Consider the following 15,157-nt stretch of genomic DNA (forward strand, 5'->3'; position numbering starts at 1 on the left):
GTTTCACTCCTGAGGATGGTAGTTCACAGCTTCAGCTGTGAGACCACAAATACTCAAGGTGTAGCAGGTGCTTCTCAGATGAAGTTCCAGGTTTGGGGTGGGACCTGGAAACACAGGCTGCACATTTGGGAAAGATATTTCGCAGCATAGGTCTTAACAAGAACCTCCTGAGATGCAGCAGGACAGGCAGAAGTGTGCCTGCAGCTCCAAGATCTCCTCCAATGGGTACCATAACTACAAAGATTCCTGTTACTTCCTTAGGTCATGCCAACAACAACACTGTTGATGCAATGTGAATAAGCCATTTCTAAGGAGTTACGTGGCTGTATATTGGAATATTTTTCCATCTACAGTATGATGGATTTAGTTTCACCTTCTAATTGCTTTACGTAGTGAATCGTAAAGCAGGTCTTTATCCTAGACCTGTAGGATATGCAAGACTTTCCTTGAATGATGAACACCTTGCCTGTGCCACTCATAAAAATTGCAAGTAGCTTTCAATACACAGGTCTTACATTACACAAATAGTCATGATATTGTAAAAAGCCTTCACATAATAAAAGAGTGTTGTTTCTATATTCAGTTGCAGTACAGTAACTTTTACGTTGCTGTTGAGTGTACCATGCTTCCTTCCTATGTGGTTCATCATTCAAACACTGAAACTGGTGTCAGCATGATTTTCCCATGTTGTGAACATGGCAAAGTATGCTGTTAATAGCAGGACGAAGTTTGGATTTGGGTGGTTACACAACAACACATTGCACAGGAATCTTGTAGGCACCATTTAAAGATTGCTCAGTCATTTGTCTGTTCCTGCATCTCTGTGTCTGTGGAGCAAAAGGCAAGTTGAGTTTAGATTGTTAAGCACTTGTTTAGCTTTAAATCCAAAATAACAGTTTTTAGTGCCTAAAGCAGCTGTAAGATAGATTCATCTCTCTGACATATTTCTTTGAAGATTCAGACACTGTCATGCAGATTTGAAAACCTCCTTGTCTGGTCTTTCACAGTCCAGTTTACTGGGAGAGTTTGACATGGCCAGTAACTGTTTCTGTTGCTAGCTGTCCAGGTGAGCATACAGTTTGCATTGTAATTGTCTGTGCACAGGATCAAAGATCAGAATCTGATCTTAGCAGAGAGTAGCTGAAATGTAAACACATACAGAACAAACTCTCTTATAAAAAAGCCACGATATCACCAGCCACAAATAAGAACCTACCCCCTGCTATGTTAAGGTACAGGGCCAGTGACATCCTTTTGTTATTGGTCCACAAGCAGACATAATCTAGTAGACTCACCTAACATCTCATCCTACAAAAAATCTCACTTTGCAATCAACCTCCCAGTAATGGACTGCCCACGTGGTTTACCAGGAGTGATCCAGCACTTGCTGGAATGAAATATACATCAACTTTAATGAGCTTTGAATCAGCCCTTTCAAATTGTGGGCGCTTGGGGTAGCAGTGGGAGTGCTCTTGTTTATAGCCCGCCTTCTGTACCACAAAGATTTGGAGCACACCAGTGCTGCAGAGGTGATGAGGGAAGAGATTTCCTTCTGGTCAAGGACTGTAGCATGAGCTACGTCATGTCTCTGAAAACTCTGCTGCACTGGGAGCTCCAAGACACTTCTGAAAAAAATTCACCCTTGCTTGCTGAAAGCCACTTTGCAAAAGTGACTACAGATTCCAAGTATGGTGCCCTAGTGCTACACTAGTTTGGAAAGATAGTTGGAGGAAGCCTTTTTCAGTGTCTGAGTCAGTTGCATAGATGAAGATAGGGCCAGGATCTTCAAGGTACTGGATGCCTTTCTTCTAACAGATTAACAGGCCTAAAGTGTTCATTACACTTTAGTATAATGCATTGCCTGAGACTGCTGAAACTGCTCTACAAAGTCCTTAGTGCCATATTCAGAGGTGCAAAAAGACTAAGGATTGGTTCATTTTATTCCCACGTCTGGCACAGCCAGCTGGGAAAAACAAGACGGGATTTTGACCTACTGCTCCCTAAATTACCTGCTCAGTGGGCAGTTTCCATATACCCCCAGGCTGGAGAGGGTCAGCCAGGGAGGTGGAGTGACTCATCTCCTGACATATTCACTCTTTGTGGGATCAAGGGTAGCATCATCTGGTAGCAGGCAGCCAAGGTGAGCACACGCTGTATCATGCAGAAGGAAGGGTTAGTGGTGAAGGACATTTATCACAGCCTCCCACAAATCATGTTGCAGTCATTAAGCTTGTATTGGAAAAGTGGACTAGCAAATTTTGTTCTCGTGAGAGCAGCTCCTCAGAGTTAAGCCCTGATGGCCAGAAGTCTGTGAAATGTCAATCCTCACCCGGGCAAAGAGAGGTACAGGGCAGTCTGGTTCTGCTGACGTCAGGGTTTTTTTCTCATATTCTCTTTTTTTCTTGAGGCTGTTCCTTCCTTAACATTTATGTCAATACCTGTTTTGACCAGGAGAAGTCTTCCTGTAACATTAATGTTTCTCATCTCCAGAGGTGACTCACACTGAGTGCTAGGGCTGCCTGCATGCCAGGATCCTCCTTCCCATGAAGTTTCCGGACAGTGTTGTTCAGAACTGTACCGCAAACCCACAGCATCCTGGAGGGATGCCTCTTCATCAGGGGGTTTAACAAATTGCTTTGTAGTGTACTGGCACCATTTTTGGATAGCACATCAGGGCTGACTCACAAATTCATCACAGGAATGTGCTTCCGGACCTGTACTACTACCTACAGAGCAAGGGGAAAGGACACTGTCAGCAAATAGGTTGGTGGAGGTGCCTCACACTTTTTGTAAGAAATCTTGCCTTTCAGGCACATATGGTAGAAGTGAGGAGACAGATTTTACAAAGGGAAACAAACTCCTAAGCTAAAAGAATAAATTTAAGCATTAGAACCAGTAAGATAGCTATGGTATGGATCTGGTCAGGTCACAAAAAGATGTTAAACCTGGCCCTGAAGGGGATGAGGTATGCCTTTCCTTTCAGCCAAAGCAAGGTCATACATGAATCATGGTGTATAGATGTAAAGAGATGGATCAATAGATAGATAAATAGATGATATATTTATACACTTAAATTTTTTTTAATTCAATAAACTTGCCAAGTAAAACTAATCAACTAAATAGTGCAATGTATCTGCTAAATATTATGGACTGGGTCTCCATCTAAAGAAAATTGTTCTGGCTCCACTGGCAATTGTCAACTTGATGGTATTACTAGCCACAAACTCCATTTTCAGGTTTCTGTCAGAACGGAGCACTGGATCCTCTAGCCTGACCCGCAGAGCACATACCATCACATTCCACTTCACAATCTGACCTCCTGTTGTGACTGAGCTGAAGGGTGTCTTTAGAGACATCCTACCTTGAGTAATGATTCAAAGCACAGAGAATCCACAACATCCTTTGAGTTACGTGTCTTTAGTATTAATCTAGAAATAATTACAACTTAGAAAATGAAACTTCTTTCTAGTCTGAATCTGCCTTCAGTATCCAAGCACTGCCTGGGTTCAGATCTTACTATGTGGCTTGTGCACCTTTTCCTTGGCAGCAATACTGGCTTATGGAGTTTTTTGTGCTCAGTCTGCTCTCAGCACCTTTTCTGCATCTCTCTTCTCTTTCAGTTGGCCAACAGTTGTTTAGGGCTAGACACTATATGAGTTCAGGTTTTTCTTTGCAGTACTGTTCCCAACCTAGATCTATGTATTGATCTAACTTTCAGCCCTGTATACAGTTGGGTAACACAACTGAAGGGGTGATGTGAGGGACTTTGGATGGAAGAAAGGGAAAGGATCCATATGTTGCCAAGAAGAAGGTAGGTGGTCCCACATCCTTTCCTGCTAAAAAGAGTGATCAATAATCTTCCTTCCATGGACTTACTTAAAATTAATTTGCCTCTTACCTTTCTCTTTGTTAAATTAAAAGAACTCAGTTTCAGTCCTTCCTGAGAAGCAGATTTTCCTATCTCAGACATTATTTTAGATTCTTTTTCTTGTATTCCCCGGTGTCCTTTTTGAAAATGTGACTGGAAACAGACACTGCCTTGCAACAGTGGCAGAAAGAAGTTACCTTCCTTGTCTTGGACTTTGCCGTATTTCATGCAGACATGGGCAGTATGGACTTGCTTTAGCCATCATACAAGACAACAAGCTCATCTCAGAAAATTGCCTACAGGCCCAGTGTTTTGTGGCCAGTGTTTCATTATGCCAATAGTAAAGTGATTTGCTTTTTCACTCTGTTTTGGGAATAGTTTCTTTTATTTTCTCCCACTTCCAGTCTTCCTGAAGCCTCTGTTGGTCACTAGGCCTGAAGTGGAAGGTTCAGTGTTTTATTTCCATGCCTTTTCCTCATTTTGGCTCTGAACCATGGATAAGCTCATGAACTTTGGAATTAAAACCTCTAGCAGCAGCCAAGCATGTCATAACAGTCAGGTCAGAGCTACTCACAGTTCTCTGCCCAGACTTGCAGGAATGAGGAAAACTGTCATGCTTTGAGCCTTTCTATCAAGGTGTGTCTCTCCCCTTTGCCTGAACTTGCAAAAGTGAAGGTTGCACTGCAGGACATTCAGTATACACGCAGCCTGCTGTTTTGTTTTAAAGGGAATGTCAGAGCAGGAGTGGAGAAATGTGCCAGTGAAACATGGAAAAGGAAATACTTTTCAAATTTTTTTATTTGCCACTTACCAAGACTTAATTTAGTTCTCTACATCAGCTCTCTGAATGCATCTGTTTCTTAGAAAATTGAGAGGCAGGTAAGGATGCAATACCAAAGAAGCTGTTAAAATGTCAGTCTTTGCCAACCATTGCCACATAGCTACCACAGACAAAGAGGAAGGTAATTGTATTACTTGCATAGTGCCAACAGTGTGATGAGTGATTTATGGATACTTCTGCGTGCTGTGAGACTCACCCTGTTCTTCTCTAGGTTAGGCTTCCAACACCGGGGCACTGCAGACTCCAGTAGATGTACGCCGGGGTGTTTATGAGATCAGATTGGACTGCAACTCTAGGGATTCAGTGTCTCCTCCAAGAACCATACGGGAAAACCACTGCAAACAGAAAGACATTGTGCAGTCTACACAGTGGGGTTTCTAACATTCATTAATTCCAGCATACATAATAACAAAATGGCTGCAGTACCTTTTCTGAATACTGGGTGTGAAAAGAGATAAGGAGTTGCTCTCATATCTGTAGAAAACCGTGACTTAAATAAGTTAGCCTTCCCTGAACTTGCCTGTGATCCTCAGGAGACTCTTTAACAAACACAAATATCTTTAGGTTGGTTTATAAGCTGACCTCATTGTGTCTGTGATTTGCCTTCCATGCAAGGTGCCACTGTGGGTACTCTGAGGTCGCTATCTGTGTGCAGGCAGGAGGTATCCACAAGGCAGTAGCACACATAGAACCAGTCTGCTGGGCATCCAGGAAAGTTAGTCTGTGTTACCTTTTAAAACAAACTAGCTAAGTGTGAGCAGTCTCTCTGAGAATTTGTAAGTAATTCTCTGGTACAAAGATGCTCTGAAACAAACCAATATTATGTCCTTGTGAGTTCATGATATAGTGCCTCCTAATCCTCTTGTGAGGTAGACAAATCATGTTTGCACTTCCCGTGGTCTGTGTCTGCTGCCATCACATTTAGGGACTTTGTTCTTAGCCAGGATGCAGAGAGGACAGGTAAGAATAGTGGGAGCAAGTCATGACTGCTCCAAAGAGTCCCTGGAAAAATAGACAAGATAGAAGTACAGAGAAAGGAAGGAAGACTAGGAGTGTGATTAAGCGTTTTGCACAAGAAAGTCTGTCCAGCCATCCTGCGTGTTTCGGGGAAAGGAATGAACTATTGACACTACCTACTTGTCCAATATTACATCAGAGACAATACATTTCCTGCCTGCCTAGGTTGTTACTCAGCTTGTGCCCTGGAAAATGAAGTTATACTCACTTTCATTTTGATTATCTCTAAGCAGCAGAGTGAGCTCCACTACTGTTAGCCCATTATTATATTACCCCTGTAATTTTTGGCAATACTCCTGTTATGCGGACAATGATGTGAGCAATGATGCAATATATTTCATGACGCTGTTGAAGCACTTCATAAGTTATTACAAAGCATGTTTAAGTGGAGGCTGTGTCTTGTCACTTACCGGTTGCAGAGTCTTTGCATTCTTGCCAGTACCACCTTTGCTTTGGAAAAATTGCAAGTAAAATATCTGGCCTAATGTTAAGGAATTGTTTATGTTCTGTGCTCCAGAGTTCATGGCACTACCTGTAATGAACCTGTAATTATGTGCAAATGGCAAAGGAGATATTGCCCCCCACAGAGCGTGACTGTGGAGTATAACCAGCTAAGGTCTTTGTATCCAGTAGTCACGCACAGCAGAATCCGACATAAGTGCTGATGCACTGCCTCCTGATAGAAGTTAGTTTACACTACTTCTTATCACTTATTATTGTAACTCGGTGGTCCCATTGTGTAAGGAGCTGTACAAACACATATTGAGAGATACAGAAGATGTGCATGTCAGGGAGGAGGCAGAAACCTGTTGAAGGTGAGGTAAACCTCAGAGTTGTATCCACAGCCTGGTCAGTAGATTCACACACCTCTGCATGTGCCCAGTTGCTGGGAGTAGATGCGTCTGAGGCATGTGCAGAGAACAACTGGCTTGTCTACCTATAGCAGCTTTGTCCATTCAGCTGTTCTCCTTAGATAATGATGATAAAGCCAAAACAAGCTGATGGACATAGCTGTGTTTCTAGAAGCTATCTACACTATTACCTTTCCACTCCTTGAACTCCCCTGTCAGTCATCAGCCTGAACTGAATCTCACAGCAGAACCAAAGCACTCTGCAAAGATTGAGTCATAAAACATTTCTAACCCCTCTTGGATTATTGCTTGCACAGCTGCATGTGATAAAATTACAGAATCTTATATATTGTAGAAGCTGAAGTTGTAATGCTGCGTGCAACAGGCAGTCCTTTGATCTTACCTTTGAATCGGTGCCTGCACATTAATCTTATTGGTACCTAGTACCAACCCAAATGCAAAGGCTAAGGTCAGCTGGTATGACTTTGATTTTGCAAATCAGCCCTTACCTGTGATAACTGAACAGTTTATCAAGTAAGCTTCCTTCATTTTGTTTTCCATTGTATTTAAGAAACACATGTACATTGTCTTAACACAGCTGGTGGCCTGTCAGTCTTGAGAGCAGTTAGTGGGCCTTGGAGAATCATTTTTTATGTGGAAAATGCTGTGGAAAGCCACTTTGGGGCTAGATTCTGCACTCTAAGTGCCCCTGGAGAGGCTAAAGAAAAAATGTACTGGCTCAGAGCTGAGTAGTACTGGAGAGCCTGGGAGCCATTCCAACCCCATTCCCCACTGGTTATCTGGTTAGTGAGACAACATATTTTAACCTTCTCACTGAGGGCACAAATTGGTGTCTTTACCAATTTGGTGGACAACACGAAACTCAGTGTCTGCCCCAGAGGACCCCTGCTGCCTCTCTGCCTGCGTGTCACCGTGCAGCCTTAACCCTGCTAGAGACCTGCAGAGGTGATTCAGAGCTGTGCAGGCATCTGCTCCGTGGTAAAATGCCTCCTAAATAATTCACTTCACCAGAAGAGAAAGTGAGGGACATAGACTGCTGCTGAAATAGAAGAAAAGGCTGGGTAGTAAAATCAGAGTGAGGGAAAATAGGTGTGTGAGCAAGGTCCATGTCCATTCACAGGAGCGAAGGATGTGTTGGTGTAACTGACCATCCGTCTCCCAGCTTAATTCAAACTCGCTGAGTCCACAGGCTGAAAGGTGCACCTGAAGGGCCTTAGACAGATCCCAGCCCAAGGCCTTAGAGGCTGAGAGCGTTTTCGACCCCGGGAAGTGATACCTGGGGAAATGTGCATAGAGGAAAATAGATGCTCTTTGAAGAGCTGTCTTCTACACTCCTTACACACAGCCGTGCACTTTCACAGATCACCCTGGTAAGCCTCTATACAAACAGAGATCATGAAGAACCAGCTGCAATTAATGTTTAAAAAAGCAGTTTCATCTGGAAATATGTTAGAATAAAGCTTCTTTACCTATACCTCAGTGATTTTAAATGGAGAGGTCTGGATTGCTTGGTAGTTTGCCTCATTTGAATGCTGTGGTTTTTTATTCAGCAAAATGACAGGTCAGATATCCCAGAAGAGAGGTAAATAAGCTGTACTTGCAAAATGGAGATTTGTAACCTATAATGCACTCCAAAAGAGCTAATGGAACATGGCAGAGGTCTAATTGAGCTGGGATCTCCATAGCAGTGCCATAAGACAATCAGGGGTCATACAGAATAGGGGAATCAACTAGGAGCAGGGAGACTGTTGTGGCTGTATGCAACATTAGGCATCAAAAAAGATGTTAGAAATTTGGGAAGGGATTAGAAAAGAACAGCACAAATGACCTGAAGTCAATAAAACTCACTTTACTGTGAGGTTATTTGAGAAACCTGGTCCATTTCATATGTTCAAGGGAACTGACTTGATGTCATTCTCTGGAGAGTAACCTGGAGAAGGGGTCACAGACCTTTCTTTTGTGTAGCAAGACAAGCTGAAGGAAGAAGGCAATGGCTAGGAGCCAGAGCTAGAGTAATTCAGACCAGAAACAAAAGTGGAAAGGTTTATAGAGAGTAAGTCACAATTCACTGAGCAACATGGCAGATCTTCCCATATTTGCAGGCTTTAAAAAAAACCATAAGAAATACTATCATTCCGTTCAAATTTGCTGAAATTCAGTGGCTACACATGAGATCAGAGTAGATGATCTCTGTGATGTGCTTAGGTCCTTAGGAATAACTTCTGCTTGGATATTATGGTAAGCACTACACCTTTTCAACTATTTGCTAGTTAACCACTTATTCATTTGTGTAGCAATGAGGCTTATGGCTTGAGCACAAGTATTGTAAGAAGAGATAGGGTATCTACTATGTTCTGTTCAGTTATTGTAGTAAAAGCCTGTCTTCTGGAAGGAATAAACAGTGAGGGAAGGCAAGTTGCAGAGCTGCAAAGACATGATGAAGAAAAGCATGAAGCAGAAATGATTCCCAGACCTCCAGATGTGGTTCTGAATGTGTTTCTACAGAAAAATCAATCTAATTTCTGATAAAATAACCAAAGTAGTACTGTTAGGAAATCTGGGTATGCGTTAGAAAGCAAAATGGTTTCTCTTTTTATTCCCAATGCAGTACTTGACAGTGTTAAATTACAGCATTGAACATACGTACAAAAGGTTCCAACAGTAATAATGCGAGGAAAAAAATTCACTATGCAGTGAGCTAGGTGGCAGGAGGCCAACAGGTTTCCTTTTTTGCATCTCACAGTAACATCATACATCCAAAAGCAGTGTACTGTCACTCCATCAGAGCGTGCATGAGCCTGAAGACTGGTTCTGGGGAAAGCAAATGTTCAAAGCAGTTTGGAGGTTCATTCTGAGGGTCCATGTACACTGCCAGGGACAGATTTTGAAACAAAAGTTTCCCATCGCTCAAATAAAAGCCTCATTTTCTTTCACTGAGTGTAAGAAAGGCCATTTGTTTGTCCTTCTTCAAGGTCCACTCAGAGCTTCTGCTTTTTTGGATGACCAGTGTTGGCTGTGTAACCCCAAAACCAGCCAGGACCCTCTGCTCTGCTCTGGACCCTCTTCCGGCATACATATATATATATATATATGAGAATATATATATATGTATATATACATATGTATGTAATATGTATATATACATATGTATGTAATATATATATGTGTATATATATAAAAGAATATATATATATATTCTTTTTTTTTTTTCCTGCAGTTGCCTTTTCCTGTTTGCAACATCTGCCATCGTTAGTAGAGCAAAGAAGAGATGGGTCTGTGAGCAAGGAAGACAGGGCTCAGCCTGTCACTCTCCTAGGTTCAGGGACTATCCTCCAGAGCAGTAGCTAGCAGCACGGGACTCATTTCTAGCTAGCAGACAAAAAGCAGGAGGTCAGGAACAAGTTACGGTCAGCAGATCAGGCTGGAAGAAACAGCGGAAGTTTTAAAAGCTTATTTCCATAGCTAGCTTTAGGGAATAACTCACAAGCTGGGACTTGCAGGAGAACTGGCTCTGTCTCTACAGCATCACTGCCCTCTTCACCCAACTACACTGCGGTTGTAATTTCACATCCTAATGCTTCATCTTCCCCATGTGCTGAATGGGGATTTCCCAACTGCTTCTTGCAAGACACTTCAAAATTTTTAAAAAGGGGAGGGTAAGTCAGAGACAGCAAGGATGAGTAAGGCAAACCAGCAGGACAAAGAGGCCAGTGAAAGTGTGATGTTATCATGGACCACTTTCTGTGTGATCTTCATCCCAGCTGCTCCCTGTAGCAGACCTTTCAGCCTTTACATTACAGTAAGCCAAAGCCCATGACCACCAGTGGAAAGAGGCTGGTTGAGTTAAATGCTCTTTGGCTGAGATGCTGTGCAAGAGAGATCCCTCCCTGAAAGAAAATGCCAAGACATCTGAGCTATGACACTTGTAAGGGTGTCAGTTCTCCTGCAGCTGCACAACAGCTCAAGGAGAAAACCACCTTCTTCCCTATTTCCAGCATGGGTTAATGAGTGTGTGGTTTTCATTACAGCTGGAGTGATACACAGAAATTGCAAAATGGCAGGGGACTGATGCCCCTGGGGAGCTTGAAGATGTGCCATGCCTTTAGCATTTAACAGCGGGGGGTGAGGAGAGCCCTGGTCCAGATTTTATTACTGTGGTTGGCTTCTGTTACAGCACCACCACCATAAAACAGGAGAGCGAAAGGTTTGTTGAGGCTTTCATGTGTGTCATTGTCAGCTGGTCTCAACCAGAATATCCTTTGGTAAGTTACATTTTAGCCCAAGTCTGTTACAGGATCACCTGTCCTCAAATAGCTAGGAGTCTTTTGCTCTCCTGTTTGATGAAAATTACTTTGGATGATAGAGCCATCGCTGCTCCATGTTATTCACCAGGAGAGTGCAGCTATGAATAATCTATCTGAGCAACACAGTGTGCATGCACCAGGAACTTGCCCGAGGCAGCAGATATTTCGAGAACACGTATTTTCCTACCAAGCTGTCGCACATCACCCATAGAGAGGGAATGGCTCCTTCATCCAGCACAGCAATGGGCTGCTAAGGCAGGGCTTGCATCTACCCTCCTCTAGAAAGTCTTTCTGCCCTGCTCCCCGTCCCATGCTTCTGTGCAAGGACTGCTCCGTCCTCCTTCTTCACCATGCACTGCACACTGCACAGTCCTCCTTCTTCTTCCTTACTCCAAGGCCAACCCTCAGCTGATGCCACAAGCCATACTACCATGGTGCAAAGCATGCAGCACATCCTCTGTTCACATGAGAGTGTCAAGAAAGAAGCAGCTGAAAGAAGCAGCACCTTGATTTTTTTGAGAAGTACTTGACAAGTTTTCAATTTCACTGTGCTTGTTTTGCATGCTTTTGAGTGCTGCCATGTTACTAAAGAGCCATTTCAAGCAAGTCAGAGCTCATCAGCAGGGCATTTCCTCCAGCATTTTGTACCTAAATATTGATGGGTGTTCTCTGTTTATGATATTACCAGGGACTAAGCCAGTGTTGTTAGGCTGGGGCATAATCAACTTTATTGTGCTTTTGATCAGAGAGCTGAGAATCCCCTTCATTTGCAATATTACATTAAGAAAAAAAATTAAATCTGCAGTTTCAAGCAAACTGTTTCTGACCAAAAGGAAAAAAGATGACAAGTCTGCTGTGGCTTTGTCCAGACAAGTTAAAGCAGAGATTTATTGACTTTCCTGGTGTTCTTTGCCCCCGAGTTCTGCTCCACGAACGTGTTTGCTCTAACTTGACAATATTGTCACAGGAGGAAAAGCAGAAGCAGTGCCAAAGAAGTGGGCTGGTAGTGGTGCTTCCGCACAACTGGGATGATTTCCTTGTGAATCACCCGTCTCATGAACAAAAGTACCCATCCCCAACTGAGAAGGTGGGGAGGCAGCAGGAAAGACAAGGAGCTCCTTGCTACTGCCTCTCACACTGGAAACATTTTGTGGATGATTTTAACTACTTGGTGACTGTAGGATAGGGGATTCTCTTTGATCATAGGAGTTTTATATGCTATTCCATTCACATTGTTCATTTTTCATGGGTCTTGGCATGGAGGCAAGCTACACATTGAGGACTTTGGACAAGACTCCCCTGGCAAAACTACTGTGGTCCATGCACACATTTGTCTTTCAATTGTTCAGTAAGGAGATGCCTCAGAAGAGTTGTTTCCTGCTTACACCTCTGATGGCCATGGTCCTGGGACAGGAGGACAAGAGCAGAAGCAGAGCACAGTCCTTGGTGGATCTTTGATCTTGCCCTGTTTTCCCCTTCTCATGCATCATCTGCAGTTCCCTGCTCCCTGGTGCGCTGGGATCAAAGCAGTGCTGAACTGAAGAGGCTGTGTTTTATCCATGTTTTGCCCTGGTGTAAATAACAGAATAAATTTTAGAGAAGCAGAGAACTGGTCTTGGAGACAGCATGTCAACTCAAAGCCTTCAACTCATCATTATCCTTTGGTGTAAGGCAGAAAAGGGGAGAAGACGGTCCAGAAGCTGAAGTGGTAGTTTTGGATACTTGTACAGTCCCATCCTGCAGCACAGGCCCTCTGCTGCAACTATCACTTCATCATCAGCACAGCAGAGAGAGGATGAGCGATAAGAGAATTAATTCATTCACTACAGACTATCAGCTGAGAGCCAGGATCCCCTGCACACAGCACCTGGATTTGGGTTCAGTACCGAACTGTTCCTCACCAGTGCTGGTGTCGAGTACTGCCAGACTACCACAAGCCCTTTGCACACACATGCATGCAGGAAACAGAGAGAGTTGAAACTCCAGAAATGCCACACAAATATTTACAAGTTTGGCTTGAACTGTACGTCAAGATTCACTGAATTAAGAAAAATGTATTTCATTATCACAGACGTATCTTTGTTAATAAAAAATATGTATCACTGTAAGAAAAACTATTTTCCTTCTCTCCTAAGAATGAGAAAGCATTTCAAAAAAGCTTTGATAAAAGTGGAAGAAAGCTGAATTAAATTAGCAAGGAAGTGTTCATTTAAAAGTGCTAGTAAAACACAAAGGGGAAGGTAAATACCTATGCACAATATTCTACAGTTTATGTTGCTAAGGCCCTTGTTCAGTAAAAGGCTTAAGACAGCTTAATTTTAGGCACAGAAGCATGAAAATAACAAAAATGTCTTAAACCTAAATAAAAAAAAATATTCCTGCCAACAGTGGTGAACATGGAATTGTGCCCCAAGAAGATCTGTCTAGAGGCTTGGACTGACCAAAGGAAGTGAAAGAAAAAGGGTAATATATAGATATAACGAGAACAATACATCAGATGTTCTTGTGGATATCCCACAGTGTTCAGGGTGGTGGTAATGTTTGCAAAACATTATAGAAGCAAACTACTTTGTAGGCTAAGGCAAACATGAAGTGAGCTTTTTGCTGGTTTCCTTAGAACAATTATTGAAATGCTTCTTATGTACAAATTGAACTATCAGGAATGAAATAAAAAAGCCAGGAATATGCCAGGAAACAGCTTCTGGACTTCTTTTGCATGTATTTGCTGAAGTATTTCTGTGTTGGATAGTTAGTTGAATTAAATCTTTTGTTCACTGGGTTGAGCTTAGGCATTCCTCTTTAAAAATTGTCATTGAGAAATGTCTTAAGAGCACTTTCTTGCTTCTGAAATAATGTTTAGTAGAATAGACTATTTCAGTTGGAAGGGACCTACAGTGATCATCTAGTCCAACTGCCTGACCACTTCACAGCTGACCAAGTTAAAGTGTGCTATTAAGGGCATTCTCCAAATGCCTCTTAAACACTAACAGGCTTGGGGCATTGACCACCTCTCTAGGAAGCCTGTTCCAGTGTTTGACCACCCTCTTGGTAAAGAATGCTTCCTAATGTCCAGTCTAAACCTCCCCTGGCGCAGCTTTGAACCTTTCCCACGCGTCCTGTCACTGGATCCCAGGGAGAAGAGATCAGCACTTCCCTCTCCACTTCCCCTCCTCAGGAAGCTGTTGAGAGCAATGAGGTCGCCCCTCAGCCTCCTTTTCTCCAAACTAGACAAACCCAAAGTCCTTAGCCACTCCTCACAGGACATACCTTCCAGCTCTTTCACCAGCTTTGTTGCCCTCCCCTGGATGCATTCAAGGACCTTCACATCCTTCTTAAATTGTGGGTCCCAGAACTGCACACAGTATTCATGGTGAGGCCGCACCAATGCTAAATACAGCGGCATAATCACCTCTTTTGACCAGTTGGTTATGCTGTGTTTGATGCACCCCAGGATGCGGTTTGCCTTCTTGGCAGCCAGGGCACACTGCTGACTCATATTGAGCCTTGTGTCGGCCAACACCCCCAGATCCCTTTCTGCAGGGCTGCTCTCCAGCCACTCCTCTCCCAATCTATACTTGTGGCCAGCATTACTCTGCCCCAGGTGCAGAATCTGCCATTTGGACTTGTTAAATTTAATGCCATTAATCATTGCCCAATGTTCCAGTCTATTTAGATCCCTCTGCAAGGCCTCTTATCCCTCAAGAGAGTCAACGACACCTCCCAGTTTAGTATCATCAGCAAACTTGCTAGTGATGCATTCAACTCCTGCATCCAGATCATTGACAAATACATTGAACAGAACTGGCCCTAGAATTGAACCTTGAGGAACATCGCTGGTGACTGGTCACCGGCCAGATGTAGCCCCATTCACTACAGCCCTTTGAGCTCTGCCCTTCAGCCAGTTCTTCACCCAGCGCACTGTGACCCCACTCATCCCACAGTTGGACAACTTGTCCAGAAGGATGCTGTGAGTGACAGTATCAAAAGCCGTACTAAAATCCACAAAAACTACATCCACTGCCTTCCCTTCATCCCCTGGGTGGGTGGCATTATCGTAGAAGGATGTCAAATTAGTTAAACAGGACTTTCCTTTTGTGAACCCATGTTGACTGTGCCTGATGATTGCATTATTCTTTAAATGCCTTTCAATAGTACCCAGTATAATCTTCTCCATAATTTTCCAGGACTGAGGTTAGACTAACAGGTCTGTAGTTCCCTGGGTCTCCCTCACTCCTTTTTTGTAGATGGGAATAAC

The sequence above is a fragment of the Ciconia boyciana genome, chromosome 4, assembly GCF_034638445.1.
Source record: "Ciconia boyciana chromosome 4, ASM3463844v1, whole genome shotgun sequence".
Lineage (NCBI taxonomy): Eukaryota > Metazoa > Chordata > Aves > Ciconiiformes > Ciconiidae > Ciconia > Ciconia boyciana.